The 15,747-nt window shown below is 33.3% G+C and overlaps 1 long non-coding RNA gene across 2 annotated transcripts in view; it reads right to left on the bottom strand.

The window, feature by feature from the left end:
- The window catches only part of Gm35335, a 34,464-nt gene extending 25,173 nt beyond the window's left edge, over window positions 1–9,291 (bottom strand). Inside the window, exons 1-3 of one of the 2 annotated variants that reach the window (XR_869139.1) lie at window positions 9,233–9,291; window positions 5,271–5,405; window positions 3,955–4,056 (exon numbers count right to left, since the gene is read on the bottom strand). This is a non-coding gene — a long non-coding RNA (predicted gene, 35335). Of the gene's footprint in view, window positions 1–3,954; window positions 4,057–5,270; window positions 6,810–9,232 lie in introns of those variants that run through there. The other variant, XR_377725.2, reaches the window with a different exon arrangement.
- Between the last annotated feature and the right edge of the window lie 6,456 nt (window positions 9,292–15,747).

Genomic DNA, 15,747 nt, shown 5'->3' with positions numbered 1-15,747 from the left:
ATATTGATTTTAAAGATGATAAATTGTTTAAAATTGGGTTTTGCTTTCCCAGAGTTGTAGTTATAGTCTAATATTGCAAAAGAAACTTAAAATTTCTAAAATCTGTCCACACTGCAAGAGGAACAAACCTCACAACAGCCTCAGAGAAGCTTGTGCAATGTTTCTTTTGTTTTGCAAACGGTGACTAGGGAAGTTCTTGGGACCTCACCCCTCCCTTCCTTCAGGGAATTTCTCTTTAGCTAAAAGAACATTGTTGCAGATCTATCCAGATGTTGTTTTAAATAAAGTTTAAATTCAGAATTTATAAAAGGTCAATCAGGCTGTAGAATTTATAAAGGCATTACAATCTGGCTTGCCTACTTCATATAAAATTATTATTTTTTAAAATTAGGTATTTTCTTCATTTACATTCATATAAAATTATTATAGACTGAAAAGTTTGTTTTTTCCTTTGCATCCTGATAATTGCAAAGTGTTTGCTTCTAGTGAGCTTATAATCACTGGAAAATTTTGCCTCTAGGCATGGCTAATATAGCTTTACATTATGAAAGAAAAAAAATTTTATTGTCTCAGATTCTATATAAGAAGCTAAGAGTTTGAATCTTTCAGTGTATATTGTTTCCTAAGTGGAAAGTATTTTATTAGCTAATGCCTCTCATGGGAAGTTTACTTCAAATCTTTGCTCTCTCACAATGAGCTTTAAAGTTCTGGGGAGTAGTTGCTGCTCCATAACATTCAGAGGCAATATCTTTTTAATATTTAGGGTTTTAGTTATACTAGAAAATTGTGGTACAGAAAATCTAAGAACGAAAAATTGATTTGCTTCAAAATTTTATTTTCAAAAGCTTCCAGGAGATGTTAATTGGCTAAGACCTCACCTTAAGGTCTTAAAGTGACTTAAAACTTTGTTGGATATTATCTTGAGAGATACAGATTAACTAGTAAAGAACAAAAGTCTATGCAGAAAATAAAGGAACCTTTTATAATTTTTATCAATTATAATCAAAGGTAATTAAATATTAGCTGCTTATTTTAGTTATAGTTATCAAATGTGCCCAAAGAAATTCTTTGGCAAGAGAAAACATTAATGTAAAATCATCTTTCTTCACCTCAAAGTAAAGTTTTAACATCCTATTAAGACTGCTGTGGTGCTAATTAAGAACTGTAAGATAAATTCATATATTTTAGAAAACCTATAACAAAAACTTGTTTCTTAAAAACCTGACAAAGTGTTTGTTCCTTGTTCCAAATGGCAATTAAATTGTCTATTGCAGAATATTTATATTTGGACTATTGCATACCATCATTTTAAATAAAATTGATAATCACCACCCAAAATATAAGTTAAAAATTGTTTTTATGCATGCTTTTGTGCCTTCTATAATTTCATGCATGCATATATCCCATTTACTCTTTTTAAAAACAACCCTTCTATGGGAGAAAAGTGTATGTGAATTGGATCACATGCTTATTCTTTTTAGTTTCGTCCTGTTTCATCACAGATAATTAAATTGTGTGCTATAGACAGTGTTTTAAAATGTTGAATAATCAAGCTTTAATTTGTATATTTATCAATATATAATCTCAAAGCTTACAATTGCTAAAAATTGTTCATCCATCAGATACTATAAATTCTTAAATTTGCAATGGTTTATGCATATACAACTCATAAGAAAAAATGCTGTTCTTTTTTGGACATTTAAAAATTTGTCCTAGATTGCTTGGATAAGACCTTAAGGCAATGCCATGCTAGATTTATATCTCAGGTAGATTACAGGCCTTACACAAAAATAATTGGCCATATAATCTTGCACTTTATAAAATCAAAACAACAATGGCTTAAGATAATATTTTGGTATTTTTAGAGAATGTGCATGTCAATTTGTATATATATATATATATATATATATATATATATATATATATATATTGTTCTTAGTGCTCTCAGATTCTACCTGTTTCCACATAATGGTGTTAATTCTTGAGAACTTATACTTAATCAATTGCTGCAAAAGGATACTCTTATTTCTGATTAATAAGTAATTTATGCACATATGACTATTAATACTTTTTCAAGAGATTTCTTTTTGCTTCTCTACATACGGGAAAGGCCTCTAGAAATGTACTTGATCATTGTTTACAAGCCTTTAATGCTATGGGATTGAACTCATTAAGACAGATAATGTCATTCTATACTGGCAACAATTTTACTTCTTTTTGTAAGGAATTTGGTATCAAACATAAAACTGGAATTACTTATAACCCTATGGGACAAGGACTTGTTGAATGTGCTCATTGCACTCTGAATGATTGGCTTTTAAAAACAAAACAGGAACAGTTATATCCCCCAAGGTCACCAAAAGCACATCTTGCTTTTGTCTTGTTTGTTTTAAATTTTTTGCAAACTGATGTTAAAGATCAGTCTGCAGCGGAGAGCCACTGGCATCCAGTTGCTTCCAGTTCTTATGCCATGGTTAAATGGTGAGACCCATTAATTCCCCGTTTTAATCTGGGGAAGAGGTTCTGTCAGAGTTTTTTTACAAAAAGAAGACAGAGCATGATGGCTGCCTGAAAGACTGGTTAGTCAAGTGGACACAGATCCTGAACCTTCTAGTAAGTATGATTCTAGTCTGTTGATGGCTAAAAATCCTTTTTAGCAAAAAAAAAAAAAAAAAAAAAAAAAAAAAATTAATGTGGATCACAGCCTCCACTCTCAGAGAATTTTCGGCCTTTCTGCTAATCGGCAAAGCCAGCTCCCCCACACTTGGAAGTCAGAGTCAGAGCTTGATCATTGCTAATTTGCAACTGAATAAATTTCCTGGACTTCTCCAAAGCAGCTTTTATCCTGTTGCTTTTCAACTATCTCAACTTTGTTTTTCAAGCAGGTCAGTCTCTCCTTATAGCCTGATTTTAGCAAGCATGTAACCTCACCTCCAGCAAGCACAGGTGGCAGAAATTCATCTATATGAAAAGCATATTGAGTATATGTTGTGGCTTTGGTCTTATTTGGGAATAAATTGTGCTATGAGAGCCTGTCAGCCAATGAAGCACAACCAGATTTTGGAAGTATATCAATCTAAGACAGGGGTACATGCCAATAGGCCATGGTTTGTTAATAATACACAACAGAGCCATGTTTGTGTAAAATAAACACAAACAAGTTGCATGTATACTCCTTGACAGATAAGAATAGGTCAGGAAAATCTGAGATTTCCTAAGCCAGGTGCAGCGATCAGCCACCATAACTCTCAGGCAGGACTAAAGAGCATAATTAAATTTTATGTCTTGGTCCAGCTATTTTTATTATATAATCAGGGAGGAATTGTAGCCTCCCCGACCTGGAAGCAGGCTTGTGCAGACCTTGTCACCACGGAGGTGGGGCCACCTGCAGTGCAGCTTTCTGACTTGGATAGCTTCTTTTGATGTGTCAACTGCCTCTGCTCTTCTCTGAGATTCTGCTGCCTGCTGAGACACCTTTGAGACAATCCAAATTGTTAGGTATCTTCTGGCTGGCTCCAGGCACCAAGAATGGATTGGTGGGGGATGGGCCTTCCCTCTTTATAAGCACAGACTCTTAGTAAACTTGGAGGCCTTGATCAGAGAAAATTTGCCTTGGCCTCATTCTTTTCTCACAGTCTAAATCTTTTTCAGCCCCAGCCTGCCTTTCAGGAGTACCTGGTTCATGTATGTAGGCCGCAGGCGGCTTACTACTACATGAATCAATCTCAAAATTTAATTCCAGAGAACCAAGAATAGTGATTCATATGTTTCTGCTTGTGAGATCAAGGCTCCCACTTAGGGCATGCATCTGTGAGGTGAGACAAAGAGGAAGACACTGTAAAATACTATTAGATAGACTTCATATTTTTGTAAGTTTTTTTACTGCTGAGATGCAAAACAAGAATCTTTATCATTTTCTCTAATTTCAAGTCACTTTTACATGGCCCGACTCACCTGTTTCATAGACGTTTTCCATATTTTCAGTAACGATTTTAGATTGCTGAGTCAGCTTCTTGAGTTCTTCCCATATCTCCTCAGTGATATTTGTTCCAGTTGCTGCATTTCATGGAAGATAATTCAGAAGAGACAGCCACTATAATTACACCTAATAGTTTAAGTTTGTCAAATTTGTCACCAGGTTTTAAATCAAACTACTTCACCTCACCCACTCTAGCAGAATTGTGATGTCAGTCAGAGACACATTCTAAAGTCGGACATCCTTTCTAGGGGTTAGATAATATCTCTCCTTACAATCAAATCTACATTACTGATCTATAATCATAAATATTAATATTATTATCTTATTGTTATATAAATTATCCTGTATTACTCACCTTGAATAATAATTATACTTGAAATGTATTAGCAAACACATTCATTCAACAGTATGTCATGAAACTAATTACAGGGGACACCGCTCTGTTGCAATTAACAAAAAATCTTTTCTTCCATATACACTTACATACCTAATGTTCCTATCATCTTCAGGACATCACTGCTTTGATAAAAAACAAAAACAAACAAACAAACAAAAAAAACTGGGCTTCCAATAGGATCGCAGTGTTTGAGGCAATATGTATCAAATTATAAACCCATTTGGGACTGTAATAAATATTTTTTTCAACATAAACACATGTTATAAATTATACTAATCATTTATTTACTCATGAATAATTTACTTTTGAGATTTTAATATAGTTACACCATTTTTAATCTTCCTTTTCCCCATAAAAATATGAGTTTGTGAACTTCCACACTATCCATCTAATCCTTGACATATTTTTGTCACTGATTATAAGCATATGCTTATATTTATCATAATATTATAATATTTAAGTTATATTTTATAATATACAATTTATGTATTCTTTATATAAAATGATAATGTATGAAATATGATATATTCATTCATACATATAACACTTTACATCAATATACTGTAACTTAGTAGTATATCACATCTAGTTTTATTTTATTATTTTTTAAACATTAAAAATTCTTTCATAATAATCCCATTATTCCTAGCATACTGCAACATATATTTTCCACATTAAATTACTGAATCAGGGAAACATTTTCTTATCTTTTAAATTGAAAATGAAATTCAAGTGTATGCCTATATTTGACCATCTTTAGTATACATGTATTTATGTATTTATTTACTTATTTATTTGATTTTAGGTTGTTTTGTGCCACCTAACATGATTCATTAATTAGTGCATTTCCTACTTCTACACTGCAGGGGAACAGATAATGGTGATTTTACTCACTTCGATATAATCTACCCTCAGATGCTGGATAAAGGTAGATATTTGGAAAATGGTGAACTGCATCACACAAATTCCACGTCCCAGGGATTGAATCAGTTCCATTTCTTTTGGGAAATTTGGTTAGGAAAAAATACCCTGTAAAATGAGACACAATGGAAGATCTATCCACTAAAGACACTCTTGAAAAAGATCACATTCCTTACAGAACATGTAAATAATGCAGCCAATCAATCCTGAACCAGTGATACTCATTACTAAGTGGACAATACTTCCTCCAAAATTTATCAGCCCAAACTGTGTGTTGTTCACACTTCCCATTTTTCCTAAACAAAACTTATTACACAATATTTGTACCCAAAGAATTCACATCTTGATTAAATCTAGACACAATCATGGCTTCTGTTTTCTATGATGCTATTTTTGGTTTGTTAGTATCTTCATTAATCAACTTTTCAGTCTAGGATTCCAGTAGGGAATGGATTCCTGTGTACCCCAAGACTTGTGCATGGGAATGGGACTCAGACCTTTAAAGAAGGCAATTTCCAACTCACTGAAGCCACACAAGTGACCTCATTGATGCAATGCTAGGTTCGAGTCATTGGGATGATTTTCAAGAATAAGCACATTCTTCACAGTGAAGTTAAAAACACTGCTTTTGTCAGACTTGCCTTTACTCATATTCACATTTCTTCATGTTTTACTTTTAGCCAACATAGGTTTCATTATACAAGGTATTTTTTATCGTGTTGGCCCTTAACTCTTTTAATATAAAGAAAGATTAAAATATCAAGATGTGAAAACTCAAATTTAATGCATTTTAGATGAAGTCACTCTCAACTCCAACTTTCCTCAGATTATTATAAGATCAAAATCATGTTCTTATTTCCAGAAATATATTATAATGCCTTGGTTCTAATTTCAACACATTGTTAGTTCTACACAAATATCTTTTCTTACCTGAAATAGAATGTCATGATCATGACTCTGTATTTGTTAAAACACTTAACCTCATGCATCAGCATCTGCTTTGGACTATTTTCTACCGTTATACCTACATATTTGATTGCTAGGTAGATAGTATTAAATTTTCCTGAATACTAAAAAATAATATGAATTAAGTTCATCAGTCAGAGCAAATTCATTTGAGGCCTGACACCCAAATGTTTGCACATAATCACCTGTACCTTAAATTCTGAGAGATATCTTATGATATTGATGGGGAATGCACACTTACAGTGCACAATGCAGTTCAACACTCTCATATATAAAATGATAAAATAAATTTAGTAAATTTTAGGTACATCAATAGTTAGAATACTAAGTTATAGATTTTCAAGTAAAGAAATAGAAACTATTTAATACTGTGATAGAACAATTTATATATAATGTGCTAACTGCACTCTTGTGTACTCCTGTGCATACTTTATAATTACTTAATATCTTATTTGAAAATATATATACATGACAATAGTCTCATATCCTACTAAATATGATGAAGAATAAAGAACAAAAAATAGATTATAGGTTCCTATTAGGGCTGCATCAACATAAAAATGTAATTTGAAAAATATGTAATAAAAATCCACATATGAAATTCATTCCAAGTAAATGATAAAAAGTGCACTCATATTTTGATATCAAAACACTTTGTATGGCAAAGCATTAGGAACAATTTTCCTGTTAGAAATCACTCTGACACAAGAAGGAAAGTGCTATTTATACTTTTGTGGCTTTATCCCCGATTTCAACATATTTCCTGCAACATTTCATTCAGAACCTGTAGTCACTAGCCCACACTCACACGAAGAAACACACACACACACACACACACACACACACACACACACACACACAAATGTGGCAAATCAGACTTAAAAATCAAGTCCCTGTTTTGGAGATATTTCTGGATTATAATTAATATTTCCTCATATATTGACCATAGTATAGTGACTCAAAAAGAGAGACATCTATTCCTCAAATATATGATATATAAATATATGTATGTTTGCTCTGCAGATATCAAATTGATTTTGTTTTTACTTTATTAAGAGCCATCCCTGAATTCATGTAGAATAGTGAAACATTTAATGCAAATATATGTTGACATTCAATGATGTAAATAATGTCAGTTGTGCAAAAGTTTAAAAAATATGTGGCATTTAAAAGGGGTTATTTTTCATACCCTTTACACAGGTAAAATAAGATTAGACAATGTAAGAATCTCAAATGAGGTAATTATTGCCTTAAACTAAAACAAATAATTTTTCCAGACATAGAACATTTTCCAAGAGTTAAACCTAAAAAGGAACAAATATATTTACAGAATAACCCTGATAGTCAGCTCAAACATTGATAAATTCAACACAGCCACCTATCTTCCTACATAACTCCCTGAGAGCCCATCCACATACTGGTAAGTGTTCCTCAGCAGCAGACAGCAAACATGCTAGCATATGAGGAAGAAGAAACTTTATCTTCCAGAATAATATCTTTCTATTGAAACAGAAGAGTAGGCGTGTTTAGCTGCTCATGAAATGATGAATCGAAGAGGTTTACAAAGTATTTCCATTTGCACAATGTCGGATGAACCTGTCAATTCACTCTTTTATTTTAATTTTCAAAATACCTTGGGAGACTGAGTTGCAGTATTTGTAAAGTATCTGGCACTGCTCCATTTTAAGCCATGGGAGTAGAACTCAGTGGAGTGTAATAATAAATGTTCCTGAATTATTGACATTCAGAAACAAAGTTGAGAAGAGCAAGCTGGTTTGCTGACCTTGTCAGGACAATACAAGAGTAACTAAGAAAGCCATTGAATGTCAAAAGATGATTAAAAACAAATTTGAAAACCTCATCACAATAAATTGAAGAATTTGTTGTTTTGTTGGATAAATTTTTTTATGGGGGATATTATTCATATTATTCATATTTTTAAAATAATTTATATAGATATATAGTATATCTTGTTCATAGCTTCCATCACATTGTCCTTTCAGATTCCAAATATTCTCTCCCAAATATCTGGTATCTTGCTTTCAACTTCATTGTAATTAGAATGTTGGAATTTTAGTTTCTTCAAAACATATATTAATATTATAAGAATGTGCTTTCAGTTAATGCCACATGTGGGGCTGCTTCAGATTGTCCACAACAACTGATTAGTATTTCCTTCATCATTTAGCATGGTTGTGATTCTGCCAGCTGCAGATAGTTTTGTAGTTGTCTGGCATTTGGAATATATGGACATTTTCAGGGATTGAATAAATTGTAGGTTTTTGAGAGGCTGGGTTGGCTGTTGGTTATTACTTGTTGGTCCTGAGTCTTGGTCATTCAGTGGAACTGATTGTTGTTTATTAATTGTATTTCTCAAACATGAAACAAGAAAAGATTCAGTGTCCTTTGTGTTGCTCTATATCTTTGTCTCTCTGTCTCTTGGTCTGTTTCTCTCTCTGTCTCTTTCTCCCCCTCAATTATTCTTTTCTCTTATCTACTGTTAGAGGGTTGAATGTGTAAAAAAAAATGGACAAGGGTAGAAGATAGAAGGATGTATAGAGCATCAAAAATCAGCTACATTTCTTTTCTTCGCCATCATATCTAATTCCTGATGCCCATATGTGTGCATATGTGGGCTTATCCACCTGGTAATGGGTATGCCATTCCAAAGTACACAACATCATCTCCAACATTTCATATTTTAAATCAAATAAAAGGTTCTTTCTCAATTATTAATAAACAATACACAATGATAACAATTATGAAATCTTATCAAGTAAAACTTACATTCTCGATGTCCAGTTCATTTTAATTCAGCATCATGTGTAATGGTACCATCTTAATGAGGTTAGAGTTCTTAAATCCTTTTCTATCAAAAGGTGTATTTATAACCTAGGAATATGTTCATAAACCTAAGACCATTTATTCAATCCTAAATAGTTTATGTTTGATTGTGAGACTATACTTACCCAGTCTTCAACTCCATTCTGACTGAGAATAAATATTACCTGAGTATGCAGGAAATGCAAGCATCTTCAAAAATTATAGATATTCACTGGATTGTAAAAAAAATAAAAAAGATTAATGAATATTTAAAAAAGAAAGAAAGAAACAAAGAAAGAAAGAGAAGGAGGAAGGAAGGAAAGAAGGGAGGGAGGGAGGGAGGGAGGGAGGGAGGGAGGGAAGAAGGCAGGCAGGCAGGAAGGAAGGAAGGAAGGAAGGAAGGAAGGAAGGAAGGAAGGATGGATGGAAGGAAGCTATTTGCTGTAACATGTGTTGTCTAGTCTTTGTTTGGTAAGAATGTTCAAAGATTAAAGAAGTCCTAACTGGAACAGTCTGAGAGACTGGACACACAGGATTCAGCAGCTTTAAAGCTGTACAGGATACAACTTTTGATCAAACAGCTAGGGCATGAGTCAGAGGTTGTGTGAATCATAATAAATATATCTCAGCATCTCAGCATCACTTTAGCATCCCCAAGGTAAATCTTCTCAGGATCTTTTAACCTTCATGCTTATCTATAAACATGTAAACTTTCATAGATATTAGTCCTTTCTTCAATAGCGTATGTATGGAATATGCAGTTTGTATAACAGCAAATGATGATTCTCTGCATTGAGCAAGTAAGACGCTTGTCATTCTTTTATAAGTTAGTTTGGACTGTAAAAACAAATACTAACATAAATTAGTATCTATACCATTTGAAAGGATGGCATGATAAGTCTTGAGGATTCTGTACCCAACATAATGTATTGACTATGATTAACTGAAGACCTGTTTAGAGAATTTTACTGGTTTCAATATTTCTCAAGGTTGTTCCCATGCAGAGTTATCAGCAATATGTGTTACCTATTTTGTTAGTCTTCTGGTTTCTTACAGGTCTGTAGTCAAGATCTTCATGAGCACCCCCAACAAATCTGATTTTTGTTAAATTTAAATGAATCCATAGTTTTTCTTATCCACTGGAACAAATATAAACATCTGCTCCAGTGTAGCATATTTCCTTCTTTCAATTCTGAAGTTTTAACCTATATAGGATGATCTACTTAAGCAGCCCTTTCTTATTTTAGTTTTTTATTTTATTTATTGACATTTCAATGTTATCCACCTTCACAGATTCTCCTCCAAAAACACCTATTCTGCTCCCCCTCCACCTGTCTCCTTGAGGGTTTTCCCATACCCATCTATCCACTCTCACTTCTTTTGTCCTATTGTCAGTTTCCTTTGCCTTACAGAAGCTTTTTAATTTTATGAGGGTGCATTTGTCAGTTGTTGATCTTAGAGAATGAGCAATTGGTTTCCTGTCTAGGAAATTTTCCTTTGTGCAAATGTGTTCAAACTTCTTTCACACTTTGTTTTCTATTTGATTCAGAATATCTGCTTTTATGTAGAAGTATTTAATGCACTTGGCCTTGAGCTACATACAAGGAGACAATAGATCAATTTGCATTCTTCTACTTGACTACAGCCAAGTGAACCAGCATCATTTGTTGAAAATGCTGTCCTTTTTCCACTGGATCATTTTGGAGTCTTTATTAAATATCAAGTGACCATAGGTGTGTGAATTTATTTCTGGCTCTTCGATTGTATTTCATTGATCTACCTACCTATCCTGAACCAATACGATGAAGTTTTTATCACTACCCACTGCAAGTTTTTTTTTTTTTATTGTTCAGAATGGATTTTGCTATCCTGAATTTTTAGTTATTCCAGATGAATTTGAGAATTGTTCTTTCTATTTCTGTGAGGAATTGATTTGGAATTTTTATGATGATTGCTTTTGCTAAGATGGCCATTTTACTATATTAATCGTGCTGATCCATGAGCATGGGAGATACTTCCATATTCTGAGCTCTTCATAAATTAATTTGTTAGAGGCTTGAAGTTCTAATCATACAGGTCTTTCACTTGCTTTAAGACTCACACCACGATATTTTATATTATTTGTGACAATTGTGTAGGGTGTCATTCCCCTTACTTCTTTCACGGTACTCTTATTCTTTGAGTAGAGAAAGGCTACTGATTTGATAGAGTTAATTTTATATCCAGATACTTTGAAATATGAATAATTTACTTGAGATTTTAATATAGTTACACCATTTTGAATCTTCCCTTTCCCCATAAAAATATGAGTTTGTGAACTTCCACACTATCCATCTAATCCTTGACATATTTTTGTCACTGATTATAATCATATGCTTATATTTATCATAATATTATATTTATGTCATATTTTATAATATACAATTTATGTATTCTTTTATATAAAATGACAATTTATGAAATATGATATATTCATTCATAAATATAACACTTTACATCAATATACTGTAACTTAGTAGTATATCATATCTGGTTCTATTTTTATAATTTTTTAAACATTAAAAATTCTTTCATAATAATCCCATTATTCTTAGCATACTGCAACATGTAGTTTCCACATCTTGGCATATTTGAGAAAGGAGATTCAAATTGATGCAGGCAGTATAATTTCTTAACTGTTTTTCCTTACATTAAGAGAAAGAATGAGTTTCATGTGTTTTGCAAATTGTATATTGTATTGTGGGTATTCTAAGTTTCTGGGCTAATATCCACTTATCAGTGAGTACATATCATGTGAGTTATTTTATGATTGGGTTACCTCACACACGATGATACCCTCCAGGCCCATCCATTTGCCTAGGAATTTCATAAATTCATTATTTTTAATAGCTGAGTAGTACTCCATTGCGTAAATGTACCACATTTTCTGTATCCTTTCCTCTGTTGAGGGATATCTGGGTTTTGCAAGGCACATGAAACTCAACAAGAATGAAGACCAAATTGTGGACACTTTGCCCCTTCTTAGAATTGGACCAAAACACCCATGGAAAGTGTTACAGAGACAAAGTTTGGACCTGAGACAAAAGGATGGACCATCTAGAGAGAGCCACACACCGACATCATATAATCAGCCTCCAAACGCTGACACCATTGCATAAGGCAGCAAGATGTAGCTGAAAGGACCCTGATATAGTTGTCTCTTGTGAGGCTATGACTGTGGATGCTCACAGTCAGCTATTGGATGGAACACAGGGCCCCCAATGGAGGAGCTAGAGAAATTACACAAGGAGCTAAAGGGTCTGCAACCCTATAAGTGGAAGAACAATATGAACTAACCAGTACCCCCAGAGCTCGTGTCTCTAGCTGTATATGTAGCAGAAGATGGCCTAGTTGGCCATCATTGGCAAGAGAGGCCCCTTGGTCTTGTAAACGTTATATGCCTCTGTACAGGGGAACTCCAGGGTCAAGAAGTGGGAGTGGTAGGTAGGAAAGTAGGGAGGTCTATGGGGGACTTTTGGGATAGCATTTGAAATGTAAATGAAGAAAATACCTAATTAAAAAAAGAGAGAGAAAGAATGCTACAGTAGAAAAGACAGGAGCTATTGGGAATATTGTAAAACCTATGTTCTAGCAAAAAGTGGTTACTGATCAGAGACCCAAAGGAATGGTGCAAATGAATGATGTTGACAGTGAATGTTTGCTAGATACAGGAACTGATATTAATGTACTTTCCCGAAAGTCTTGAATCCAGATTGGCTACTTCAGAAGGTTTACACATAGTTGATAGGAATTGGTAAATTACCAGAAATAAGACAAAGTATCCAGTAGAATAACTGTGTGGTGCCAAAGGGGAAAGCAGGGAAGTTAAAACATTATGTGGCTGACATACCTATAAATTTTGGGAAAGCATTGCTAATAACAATAAGTTATGACAATTAATATTCCTGAAATTCCAAGAAGAGCAAATGAGGAAATTAAGAGTGATATGATGACTGCTTCTGGGTAAGTTATTGATACAGGAAAGGAAAAAAGTTCACAAGATGTGCCCATGATCTAAAACAGGACAACCAAAGGATCCAGTTTACAAATTTACAAGAGGGACATCTGCTGGCATACTCTAAAATAGCAATAGTAGTAGACCATAACAGAAGAAGCATTACAGATAATTGAACAGCTAGTAAAAGCAGAGTTGGAGGATCAAAATATAGAAGACTCTACAAGTCCTTGAAATTCCTGTGTTTGTTGTAAAGAACAAATCAGGAAAGTGGAAGATGATAACTGATTTAACAGCAGTTAATTAGGCAATTCAAGCAATGAGTCCTTTACAATCTGGAATTCTTTTAGCATCTTTGTGACTGACATCATGGCCTATAAATATGAATGATTGTTTTTGAATATGAATATGACATGAATGATTGTTTTTTGTCAATACACTTGCATGAGAAGGATATGGAAAGGTTTGCTTTCTCAGTACCTACATTGAATAACAGCCATCCACTAAAAAGATACCTCTGGAAGGTACTTCCACAGAGAATATTAAATAGCCCAACATTCTGTCAGTATTTTGTGAAGCAATCATTAGAAATACTTTGAAAGCAATTTCATCAGCCTATCATTTATTATTGTGTAAATGACATTTGTTAGGTGACTCAGGCAAAGAAGTTTAAGAAAAATATACTAAAAGTAATACAAAAAATCCTCAATATTGGGCATTAAAGTTTGCTCCAGATAAAAGTACAAAGAGTGATTCACTTAGTAACTTTGGATTAGACAATCAATCAATAGAAAATTCAATCAGTCCTGTAGAGATTTCTTGAAAAGACTTAATGATTTTCAAAAATTAATGGGAAATATTAACTGGCTGAGGCCTAAAATTTAATGAAGTACCTTTTTTTTTGGGGGGGGGGTTGCTTTTAGAGACAGGGTGACAGGGTTTCTCTGTATAGCCCTGGCTGACCTTAAACTCACTTTGTAGACCAGGCTGTCCTCGAACTCAGAAATCCACCTGCCTCTGCCCCCTGAGTTCTGGGATTAAAAGTATGTGCCACCATGCCCGGCAGTGAAGTACATATTAGTTACATAATTTATTTTAAAAATTACAAGAAGATTCACATTTAAACAGTCCAGCAGAGGCAAAAATATGTTAATTCATGTATAACAAGAAGAGAAAGAGGCATATGTGCATCAAATCAATCCTGAACTTGATTGTGTTTTGGTCCCAATGCCTTCAATTCATTCTCCTCCTTGGCTCTTTATGCAAAGAGAAGATTGTACTATGGAATGGATTTTCATAGATCATAAACAAAGTAAAAAATTGAAGTTATCTATAGAAAAAACTTTTAAGTTATTTTAAAAAGGGAGAGTAAAATTATGCCAATTATCAGGTACAAATCAAACCGAAATTGTAATAACTCTTACATGTGCTGAAATTACATCATTACTGGGGATCACTGAAGATTGGCAAAGATCTTGTTGTAATCATTTGAGTTAAATTAATAATCACAAATACCAGAAGCAAACATAATCACATTAAAAAAGAAGGAATTGTATACTTTAACATATCTAAAATAGAACATCAATTCCAGAGACATCAACATTCTATACAGTTACAGAAAAGATGAGTATGACAGGGTATGAATCAGATCAAATAAGTAAGGTGCCAAAACATCCATATAGCTCAGTCCAAAAGACAGAAACATATGCAGGCCTTATGGTTTCATCACATTATCTTCAATCTATTAAAAGAATCACTGATTCATTATATGCAGGAAGAGCTGTTTGGCATATAGAAACTGATAAATTTGTTCCTGATATCTTAAAATTATCCTTATTATTTATACAATTAGAACATACTATTTGCCATTTGAAGTAGAAACCATGATATACATATATATCCTATTATGTGTCAGACAGGTTTGCCAGGTTGATTACTTCAAAGAAATGATGAAATTGATTGATGCATTACTAAAAGGAAATGTGTTAAATAACTGAAAATTTCTTTTGAATATCATAGGAACGGGAGAGGTTTAAAGAAAAACGAAATTCCTTCACTTGCAAATACCCAAGGAAATAATAATAATAAAAAAAAACTGTCCTACATATTATCAAAACAAAGAAATTCCTTTACATGCTTGAACCTGGTTATACAAAACCAAATGACGTGTAACACATGGATATTTCCCATTTTGAAGAAGTTTGACAAGAAAATACCATTGACATGTACTCAGGATTTCAATAGGTAACCTCTTAAAGTTTTGAATAGGCTGATAATATTATTAGACACTTGTTGGGAAAAAATTGCAATTATGGGGATATTGGATAATGCTCCTGCATACATATCTAATAAAAGTAAACACTTAGGTACATGTTGCAATATAATGCATGTTACTAGAGTATCATACAATTCCAAAGGACAATCAGATATTCAAATATCCAAACATACCTTAAATGATATGCCTATTAATCAGAAAGGGAGAGTAAAAACCACCAGGGACAGAATAAATAATGCCTTGTTAAGTCTAATTGTTCTTAACATTGGTGAAAAAGGAACAACAGCTGAGAGACACTGGGTTATTCAAAATCTAAGGAAATAGGCCAACCAATACACTATGAGGATGTGTTGACCTTAGAATGCAAATCTGTAATAGATTTAGATGGCACT

The sequence above is a fragment of the Mus musculus genome, chromosome 6 (genome assembly GCF_000001635.26).
Source record: "Mus musculus strain C57BL/6J chromosome 6, GRCm38.p6 C57BL/6J".
NCBI lineage: Eukaryota > Metazoa > Chordata > Mammalia > Rodentia > Muridae > Mus > Mus musculus.
The sequence above is the reverse complement of the archived record's forward strand: the minus strand, read 5'-3'. Positions and strand labels throughout refer to the sequence as shown.